This window comes from Salvia miltiorrhiza, chromosome 6 (assembly GCF_028751815.1).
Source record: "Salvia miltiorrhiza cultivar Shanhuang (shh) chromosome 6, IMPLAD_Smil_shh, whole genome shotgun sequence".
Classification (NCBI taxonomy): Eukaryota; Viridiplantae; Streptophyta; class Magnoliopsida; order Lamiales; family Lamiaceae; genus Salvia; species Salvia miltiorrhiza.
In genome coordinates, this window is record NC_080392.1 from 16,379,254 (window position 1) to 16,389,786 (window position 10,533).

The window sequence follows — 10,533 nt, forward strand, 5'->3', positions numbered from 1 at the left end:
TTATCTTGAGTATATCCTTAGGGTCTCATTAGAATCTTAATTCATTTGTTTCAGCATCGATCCACTGTCGGCGCTTCTAGCTATTATTAAACTCTGAACCATCTTAGAGAGCTTCTCATGTCTTACGCACTGGCGTAGACTTTTATGATCAATCATAATGGTTGGTAACTGCTAGTACCCATATCACATCTCGTCTTTCCAATTTGTAGTAGGTGATCATAATCAATAGGGATTCTCAGTCGTGTCCTCATCTAATATGATAGGTACTGTAAGTAGAATGGTTCCGAATATCTGAAACTATAAGCTGATAGCTTTGATCGTAATATTATAACATCATATACAAAGCATTTTGACCCCTCGTAAGTCTAACTCTGAAGTTCATACATGAATCATGAAGGTTATCCTTTAGCCATAGCTAGTGATAATCGAGGCTAGAAGCGAGTCTCAGCTTATTAGGGATTAGCTAACTGATTACATCAGTCGCACTCATCACTTATAAGCAATATTGTACTTAAACTATCATCGAAGGCAATAGTCGATTAGGTGCTCCGTCTCGCGTGAACAACCTGAATGAAGAACTATGCCTGCTTCAGTGATTCGTGCGTAGCACTCTGCTTGCACTGCTTTCATTGGATTATCTTCCTCTTTCTTAGCTCTTCACCATGGCTATAGTGAAATATAACTGAGTTTCTAGCTTCTATTGTTCTTCTCGTAACAGTGATCATGCATTCTTAATGCATCTAAGTTCATTGAGATATCTAATCAATCAATAAAGCATAAAACTTGAATGTAAGCATCAGTACATTCATATAGAACGTGAACTTCTCAATGTTTTAAAATCATTACCACCTTCTTTCTTGCTGAGCATGACGATGTGATGAAGTGATGAGCTTTGGTTGACTGACTCATATATACTAGTGATCATACTAGAAAAATGGGTTAACTCTAGGGTTCAGAGCAGGTCATTTGCTCTGATACCACTCTGTCACGACCGGACATAATTAAGGATAATTAAGTCGGGGAAACCGTGACTAATGGAGGGAGATTAGAAGCGGGGTAGAAAGGGGATAATCAAACAAGGAAGAATTGCATTTCATCATTTAAAAAAAAAGGGATATTTATAATATAACAGAGGTTTAGTCGTATAGACTCAAATAACTAATAAGTTCAGATAACTCTGACTTAGCCAAAATAACATAAAACTTCTGAGTACGCAGCGGAATAAGGTTCTGATTACATGTATGAAGACATGTAACCCTAGAGTTTTTCATAGCATATAATATTGCGACAAAAGAGGATTCCACTCGTCACTTCATCACCATCGTCTACTGCTCAACCTGCACATTTAGAAATACATGCAGGGCTGAGTACAAAGGTACTCAGTGGGCACATATGCCTACTATGAAATATAACATGCTTCGTAAAGATTTAAATTGTCATGCCATCATAAACAGTACAGCAATGGGTTTTTCGCTAAAAAGGCCCAAGCTTACTAAATTCAGTTGTGATTCTTAAAGTTCGACTGCAGTCTAAGTTCTCTTGTAATCTATCATATCTGGAACTGTGTGCCGGAGAGGTGGCCACCTCTCACGGTCACTTGACCGGCCAACCCGCTAGATGACTCACGGTCACTGGTGTACACTAGCCCTGGCAGGATAGCTATCAACTGCTCAGGACCCGAATTCGATTATATAACTTGGCAAAGCCACATCAGATAGATATCATACTGAAATTGAAACATTTTATGGCAAGACAATACTTGAAATAATTTTCAGTTCAATGATTTTGCAATGAAATAGCTGTTCAAACATAACATTAAACTCATTTGATATATATGAAAGTAAACCCACCTGATAGCAAAGCTTTGCTACAGATTAGTGACTCCTTGACGAGCTCTTATTCTTGCGCTCAACCTTTAATCCGAGAAAATAACGTAAGACTTTAAATCGAGGGAAAATTCTCAATTAAATGAGAATGCGTAATTTAACTATGCATGAATCTCGTATGCATGAACTATTATTCTGAGATACTAATCAGGGAATTTCTATTGTTAATCCAGATTATCGGATTTAAATAAAAGCTAAGTCTTGTCTCATGAAGCCGGATAATTAACAAAAATTAATCCTTTCTCTTCGGGGTGTTCTAATCCGTCAATTAAATAAACCCCCGCTCCTCGTAGTCAATAGAAAATAAATAAATACTTCAGCTTATTCACTTTATAACCTCATAATTAATCGGGCTTAATAAATAGGAACAAGTAATGTTATAAGATTAAATAATTAAAAGGCTCAACATAAGGCAGCCTAATAATTAATTAAATAGAAGTGGGCTTGAATAATTAACATGAGAGGCCCAATTGAAATAATTCATCGGCTCAAGTAATTAAATAAATCTTAGCCCAATAAATAAATAATTTGATTAGCTGGGCTCAATTAAATAAATCAAATGAGGTCCAACGAAGATAATATAACAGCCCAATAAAATAGATGGGCTTCAATTTAAATAAATTCGGCCCAATGAAATAATGTAATAGAGGCCCATTTGAGTAAAATAAATAAGGCCCAACTGAAATAAATTAACCAAGGCCCAACTGAAATAAATTCAGAGCCCAATTAGTAATTAAAATCGGCCCAATTACAATAAAGAAAGCCCAATTAAAATAAAAGAGCCCAAATAAAAAAAATAAGTGAAAGAAGCCCAATAAAATTAAAATTAATCAAGCCCACTCTCTCTCTCTTCTCAAAAACTGTCGGTCCTCCTCTTTCTCTCTCTGTTGGAGCCGTTCACCCCAAAGCCAATCTCTCTCTCTCTCGGCCAAGTTCTGGTCGCTGCGCCTCCTCCGGCCGTTCATCCGTCACTTGCTTCGGCCGGCGTCATCTGTCGACGCGTCAAAGCCCCGACGCCGTCCTCTTTCCTCCCCCAACATCGAGCCCTGATTCTCAAGGAATCATTGCTGCTGCTGCTTCTACCCTTTCGAAATTGGGCGGCCGATCGCCGTTTGGGAGCGGCGTTGCTCCGGCCTGGAGCCCGTCGGCCTCCTCTCCTTCCGGCCGCTCTCTCTCTTTCTCGGCCAAGATCTGATCGGCCCTCTTCCTCGGCTGTTCAGCGGCCATCGGTTCCGGTCTCTCTCCCTCACGCTGAAGTTCCGCCGCCGCCTTGTGAAGGCCGGCGAGCAGGGGAGTGTCCGACGCCCTCATCGCGCCGCTGCTGCCCTTGGACTGTTGCCGCTGTTCCTCCCGGCGGCAAGTGAAAGGCTCGCCGATCCGCTGCTGTTGTCCTGGTACCGGTCGGCCTCGTCCCCTCCAGTTTGGTAACGCCGTGGCTGCTGTCCTCGGGTCTCTCTCTCTCTCGATCACGCCTCCAGCCGAGGTGTCGGCCGCCGCAGTTCCCTTTCCGGTGAAGCCGACATCAAGCCATTGGAGTACCGGCGAGTCGCTGCCGGTAGCTTCGCTGACCGCCGCCGGTACCTCCCTCTCTCTTCAATCCGTCTGTCTCTCACTCTCTTAAATCCCTCTGTTCGACAATTATCTAGCCTCTCCTCTCCCTCGCGACTCTCGGCTGAACTCGTCTTAAGCCGAGCCCCAAATGGCTCGGTTCTAAGCATAAGAGGGAAGTATTACTCTCTATCTTGCTGTAATTATCTCTGCTTATGTTTCTCATAAAAATGAGTTCATATAATCTGTTGGTTTGCTAGTGAGTTCTATCTCGATAATATGGTCATGCTTCTCCTCTCATACTATGCATTTCTAAAACTGGGCATATGCTGCATATAGCCGGAACTTGAATAAATTGAAATAATGAATACCTTGCAATGTTTGTTCTTTTGGTTGGCGTTGTTGAATACAGTGGGGAAATACTCTTCCAGCTTGACAGCAGCTGAATCAATTCCTCCCCTTTGAATGACAGCGCACGAGGAAAGAAAATATGAGGGAGTTGCTGGCTGATAATGAGATTATATGGGAAGAGTTGTTGGCAGCAAATGTTGACAAAAGGGAATGTTGCTGCAAGCAGTAAAAATGGAAAGAGTTGCTGCCAAACTTGAAAAAATTGTAGAACCTTTGACTAACAGATTGGTGAAGTGGGGCGGCTGGCAGCTGCTAAGGAATAGGGGTAGGGTGTAGGGAGAAGGGGATTGGTAGAGTTGGGCGGCTGTGGCAGAGCTGTTGCTGCTTTACACACGCACGCCTCCTCTCTCTTTTGTTTCTTCTCCTATTTCCTCCCTATTTCCTTTCTTTCTCCTATTTATTTTCTTCTTTCTTTTACTCATTCACCTTTGATGATGCAGCCGGTGGGTAATAGGAGTATAGGAAAGAATTTTTATAACTGTAATATGTAACGTGTGATGGTGTATCTGCTTGATATTAATATCGATAGACTGTAAAAATAATTCTAAATTAAATCCGCAGATTTAATTAACTTCATGAGTCGGAAATAATTCACGACCTGAGTAAAATAAAATCAAATTCCATCTCGCTTAAATAAATAACGTGACTTTGCTAAGTCAGTTATAACTCTGAAATAATATCATTGACTGCTTTAACAATATAAATTCAGGATCATAAGCTGAATTCATATCAGGATAATAACCGTTTTCATTCACTGATGAACAAAAATAAACACGCATTACTGGATTTAAAATATATAATAGAGCGGGTCACTACATATTAGAACCTCTTCCTATATATATATATATATATATATATATATATATATATATATGTGGATGAGTTATACTAAGAATGCTATTTTTCGTGAGAAATGAGAATGATTGAATAAGCCAGTATATAGTGTTGAACAAGCTGCTTGTAATGACTGCATAACATTTTTACCTGGGTTCGAATCCTGGAGGGAGCGAAAATTCTATCTAATTAATTGAATTTCGTTATTCAGTCGTTACAAGCAACTTATTCAACACTATATACTGGATTATTCAATGATTATCATTTCTCACGAAAGATAGCATTCTTAGTATAACTTCCTCCTATATATATATATATATATATATATATATATATATATATATAGGCAATGGTTCAATGAAAAGTGACTAAATGTAGGAGAGAAGAAAGAAGTGATCTTGGCCATCCATTTGAAGCAATCCATCGGTCTATTTTCAATATCAAAATTGTCTCTTTATTATTAACCGAAGGACATCAATGTAATTTTGTTAATTATGATATCCGTTTGTTTCCTAAATTAATGCTAATCAAATAAGACTAATGTTAAGAGATATATTCAATGATTCAGTTACATTTTAACAACAAGAAACACGTCTTTCACCAAATATGGCCATCTAACCTAGTTTCAAAACAAGATTTATCAATAATTTTATTTCTTGTACGATTAAATATAATATGCAATTCAACACTATTTTAGAAGCAAACAATTTTTTATGTTTATATAATTCTCTTAAAATTTTAGTTACATCTTCTCCAAAATTAATGTTTAATTACTTTTGAACAAAATAACTAAAATTCAAAATCTATATTAATTGAATTTGCATATGCATTCGTCTATTATTTGGTATATATTTTTATTAACATAGAAAAATATCATTATAATAAATAATATGTAAAACAACATACTAAAATATCTTACATAATTTTTTATATGATCAATTTTATAATTATCTTGAATCGCTTATATTGATTTGTCGAACGTAATTTGCTCTATTTGGAAATATTTTCATAATTTGTAAAATAAAGTACATTTTATTTAGATGTTTATAATTTTTTTACGCTTATTCGAAATGTTTCATGTTAAATATGTGATGTCAACAAGAAACGAATATTTTATTTAAATGTTCGTAATTTTATTAAGCTTATTCGAAAAGTTTTATGTTAAATATTTTATATCAGGAAAAAAATTCAAATATTTTGTGTTAAATATTTTATGTCAATAAGAACAATTCGAATATATTTTTTGGATGTTCGTAATTTTTTACGTTTGTTTAAAATATCCTATGTTAAATATTTGTACAATTATCAATCAAATATCAATAATATTATTCATGAATATAATACATCACGAATAATCACAAATTTTTAATGAACAAAATATAATTTTTCAACATAACACAATTTCTAAACGAACGGATACAATTTTTCGATGAACAACACTGAATGTCTAATGAACAGAACATAACTCCTCGATGAACATAAACCCAAATGAAATACCCATGACGATGAACAAAACTCAATTTCTAATGAACCGAGTATAGTTCTTCGATGAACAGAAATCCATATGAAAAAACCTAGGACGATGAACAAAACTCAATTTCTAATAAACAGTACATAATTCTTCGATGAACATAAACCCAGATGAAAAATATCCTAAATCTAATTCAACATTACACACAAAAGTAGACTTATGGAGCCTGCGGCTTGGATCAGCGAGATGGGCGGCTGGTGGTACAATGTGGTTTAATGTGTTTTTTAGTAGTTCTTTTGTTCGACAATTGTTTCACTTTTACATTGGACAACCACTTTTTTGTTTTTGCGAAGATAAAGTACTTTCGTTAAAAGTTAAAACAAGTTCATTGAAAGATAGCGTAAAGTTCAAAACAAATTTTCATTGATGCCAATAATTTTCATTGAACACAAAACTAATTTATTCTAATTTATGTTTCATTCACTTAATGATTCTTCTTTCTTCTTGTTCTTTATGTACTATACACAAAACTAATTTATTCTAATTCTGCACAACTTTTTTTTTATTTAATATAATTAATTAATTTTTTGTACGTGCTTTATTTTATTCTTTCACCATAAAATTTTAAACGCTATTTAAAAACATACGATTACAATTTACAAACTTTTTAAGTTTTTTTGAATCACATTTCATTAACTTTATTTCTTTGTAAGATTAAATATAATGTGCAATTATAACAATATTTCAGAAACAAATAATTAATGACATTAATTTATTTAATTCTCTTAAAATTTTGGTTACATCTTCTCCATAATCAATGTGTATTTATTTTTATTATTAACCTTAAGCATGTAATGCATTACGTAGTCTTCAGCGATTTAAGTTCATTACTTTATACTATAAGTTCATTAGTTCATTACTTTTTATGCTTTAAGTTCATTACAATAACCAAAAAATATTTTTCGGTTATTTGTTCAAAAGCTACACGTTCATTACATTATACTCTAAGTTCATTATAATAACCAACATGTTACACACACTAAACTTTATGAACTCAATATATACCAACAATGAACATTCAATATAAATGCGTTGAACAAGTTCGGAAAACAAAGAAATGTTGAACAAGAAATGACCAGCTGCTAATATACTCTAGATTTCTCCGGATTGATGAAATTATATTTTCGTTTAGTATAATAAATTTTTAATATGTTTTGTATGAACAAATAGTTATATCCTTTGAACTTTAATGAACAAATCTCATTTTCTAGATGAACATAACTCATTTTTTCAATGAATAATTTATTAATTGTGATGAACATATTTTACTAATGTGAACGTAATTTGTTGAACAAATAGTTATATCATTTGAACTTTGCTAGTGTTTTCCGAATCGATGAAATCAAATTTTCGTTTAGTATAATGAATTTTTATTACATATTATATGAACAAATAGTTATATCCTTTGAACTTTGATGAATAAATCTCATTTTCTAGATGAACATAACTCAATTTTTTCAATGAATAGTTTATTAATTATGATGAACATAACACAATTGTTCAATGCACATAACAATATATTTCAACGAACAAAATTAATTTTGTATCCTAAAGGAATTTGATATTTCTATTGACTCTCTCAATCTGATGTTTGATTTCAATAACAAAATTTGGATCTTTACTTCTGCTTCACTTCTACAAGGATACTAACGTTCCGCGCAACTGCAATGGAAGTAAATCTGCAAGTGACACATAGCACATGATAATCTATTAACTCATGCTTCAGTTTTCACAACTACATCACATACCACACAGACATTGCATTCATGGCAATATAATTTTACAAAAACTATTTTGAACAAATATAAAGAATAAATTGAACAACCAAAGAAATATTCTGAACAACCAAAAAATAATGAACACTACAGCAGTGTCACACATTCAAAGAATTCTCCAGTAGTGGTTATATTTTATACATAACCAACGGAAAAAAATGCTTAAAATTGCACAGCTGGTGCGAGCTACAAAATTAACTACAAACTTCATACAAGAAAACTATCGGAGCATGATAGAAATACAAAATCAATTAGATCGAAAAACTCGAACTATTCGTACTCGGAAAAAATGAAATCGGAACGAACAGAACACAATGAATAAATGAATTTGATTTCGTCGAACCTGCACCTTCAACTTTGGGTCTATCCATCCTCATACCAGTGGAAAATGATTGGAGCCTGACACAAATATGAAAAGGTAATAACATATGAAATCGGCAGACTCAAAGATCCGGGGAAAACTATTTCGACAACCATTTTCATGGGAAAATTGAGAAAGATCCGCGATTCCATAAATTTTCCAAGATTACAAGATAGTGTATTTTACAACAATAGCCTTTACGAGTGTAAATCTAATAATTTCATATTCTTATAATTAATTGAAAGTTAAAGATTTGTCAAATCAGCGTCGTCCGATTTGATTAAATTAATGGTATAGATTTCTTCCTTTTTTTCTATCTAAGGGGTACTTTCTTGTTGAATGCAACCCTATATATATATATATATATATATATATATATATATATATATATATATATATATATATATATATATATATATACATATGGCTCTTCCTCACAATCAAAATCTTATCTTCACTAAAATTTTGACTTCAGTAAAAAAAAAATTTATATCTTTGATCAAATATCACACTTTCTTAAATTTGACCCCCATATCAGCACAAGAAACCCCACGACCTTGAAGCAGATTAAATCGCATAGCTAGAAATAGACAAGGAATGTTAGGATAGACCAGCTTGGTTATTCGAACTTTAGAATTCCGTTTTTATGATGTTAGTTAGATCGTGTTGGGCTGTTCCCTTTTTGATTTGGTTCTGTTTATCTTCCGGGTGTAGTCACTTTTGGGCTACATCTATGTATGTTGTCTATCTGATGTACCTTTGTTCTTCCTCGCGGGTGTTTTTTTTTGGGGGAAAAAAACAGACAAGGGGTTGCACCCACAGAGATTTTGAGAGAAGTGGGTTGGCGACGACGACGTCGCCCAGAGAGACATCTGACCCTAAAGAATCAAGGTCGCCGTCAGAGAGTTGAAAGTTCTCTCTTTTTTCATGGTTGCGGCTGACAGAAAATTTGAGAGAGAATTATCAGAAGAGGCTAAGTTAAAATAGGCAGCTAGGGTTAGAATGATGCAAAGAGGCGGAGAAAGGTTTATTAAATAGGTTGCACTAATTCTTAATTAAGTGGACTTAATTCAGCCCAAAACCGTTCTATTTTAGGTTTGGGCCACATATAGCGGGACAAACATATATAATGATGCGGTCACTTTTATTGGGACATGGGGAGTAACTTTCATAGTTGTTAGTTAGAGAAGATTATGAATAAGATTGTGATCTTTCATCAGGGTTAGATTAAAATTGATAATTGAGTTAATATGTTAAATTCACAGGTTTAATTAGCATAAATACATTCCCTCGGACCAGTCATTTATTTATGGGATATGTTTATCTGATTTTATTTATTTGTTTAGTCTTGAGTCTAGTCCTAGTTCATCATTATATTTATATTTGCTTGGATATTGATCTAGTATTTGTTAGGATTATTCATTGTGTTTTTTGTTTGTTTGTCAGTCCTTGTGGATACGATATTCTGCTTGCTATATATTCTACACTTACACTGTATTAGTTGGAGTTTTTCTACTAGTAAATTAGTGATCAACTTTTTGGCTTCGTTTTCGGGGCCTGTGCTAGATAGCACCGTGATATTTCTCCTAGCACTTAGACATTATTTGAGGCATTTATTTTATTTTATTTTTATTTATTAGCTTTTGATTTTTGACTGATGCTTCAAGCGTGCATGATTACAAGATCCCAAGGGAAGGACCATCTAGTGCCTCTGAATTTTTAGATTGAGAAGCAGCGCAAGCGAGACAAACGGAGAAAATAGAGCAAGCTATGGCAACTGATGATTTTGATCTCACGCAAATTATGCGCAAGATAGCAGAGCTGAAGCGACAACTTGCAAAGGCCAACAGATGCGGACAACCTCCTCAACCACTGCCACCACTCAATTACATGTATGAACCTCAAGTTGGTCAATTTCACAGAGGCGGATATGGGCCAACTATTCAAGTCAACACTTTTGAGTTGAAATTGGGGCTCAACAATATGGTGCAAGCGGAGCAATTTAGTGGAGCCGCAACAATGAAGCAGAACAGAGTGCCTCCAGATGTTATCAGGATGTGGATGTTCAGATTCTCACTCAGGGATCGTATTAGTGATTGGTTTAAGGGTATTGATCGGACCCTAATTATGTGTGATGAGATTTGCAAGGTGTTTCTGGCCAAATACTTTTCTCATGCTAAGGCTCAG

At 34.6% G+C, this 10,533-nt stretch overlaps 1 long non-coding RNA gene across 1 annotated transcript; it reads right to left on the bottom strand.

Moving 5' to 3' along the window:
- Positions 1 to 1,106: 1,106 nt before the first annotated feature.
- LOC130990201 (uncharacterized) lies at positions 1,107 to 4,296 on the bottom strand. Its single transcript, XR_009090868.1, has 3 exons — positions 3,806 to 4,296; positions 1,851 to 1,913; positions 1,107 to 1,337 (listed from the first exon to the last, which is right to left on the bottom strand). It is a non-coding gene; the product is annotated as an uncharacterized LOC130990201 (long non-coding RNA).
- Between the last annotated feature and the right edge of the window lie 6,237 nt (positions 4,297 to 10,533).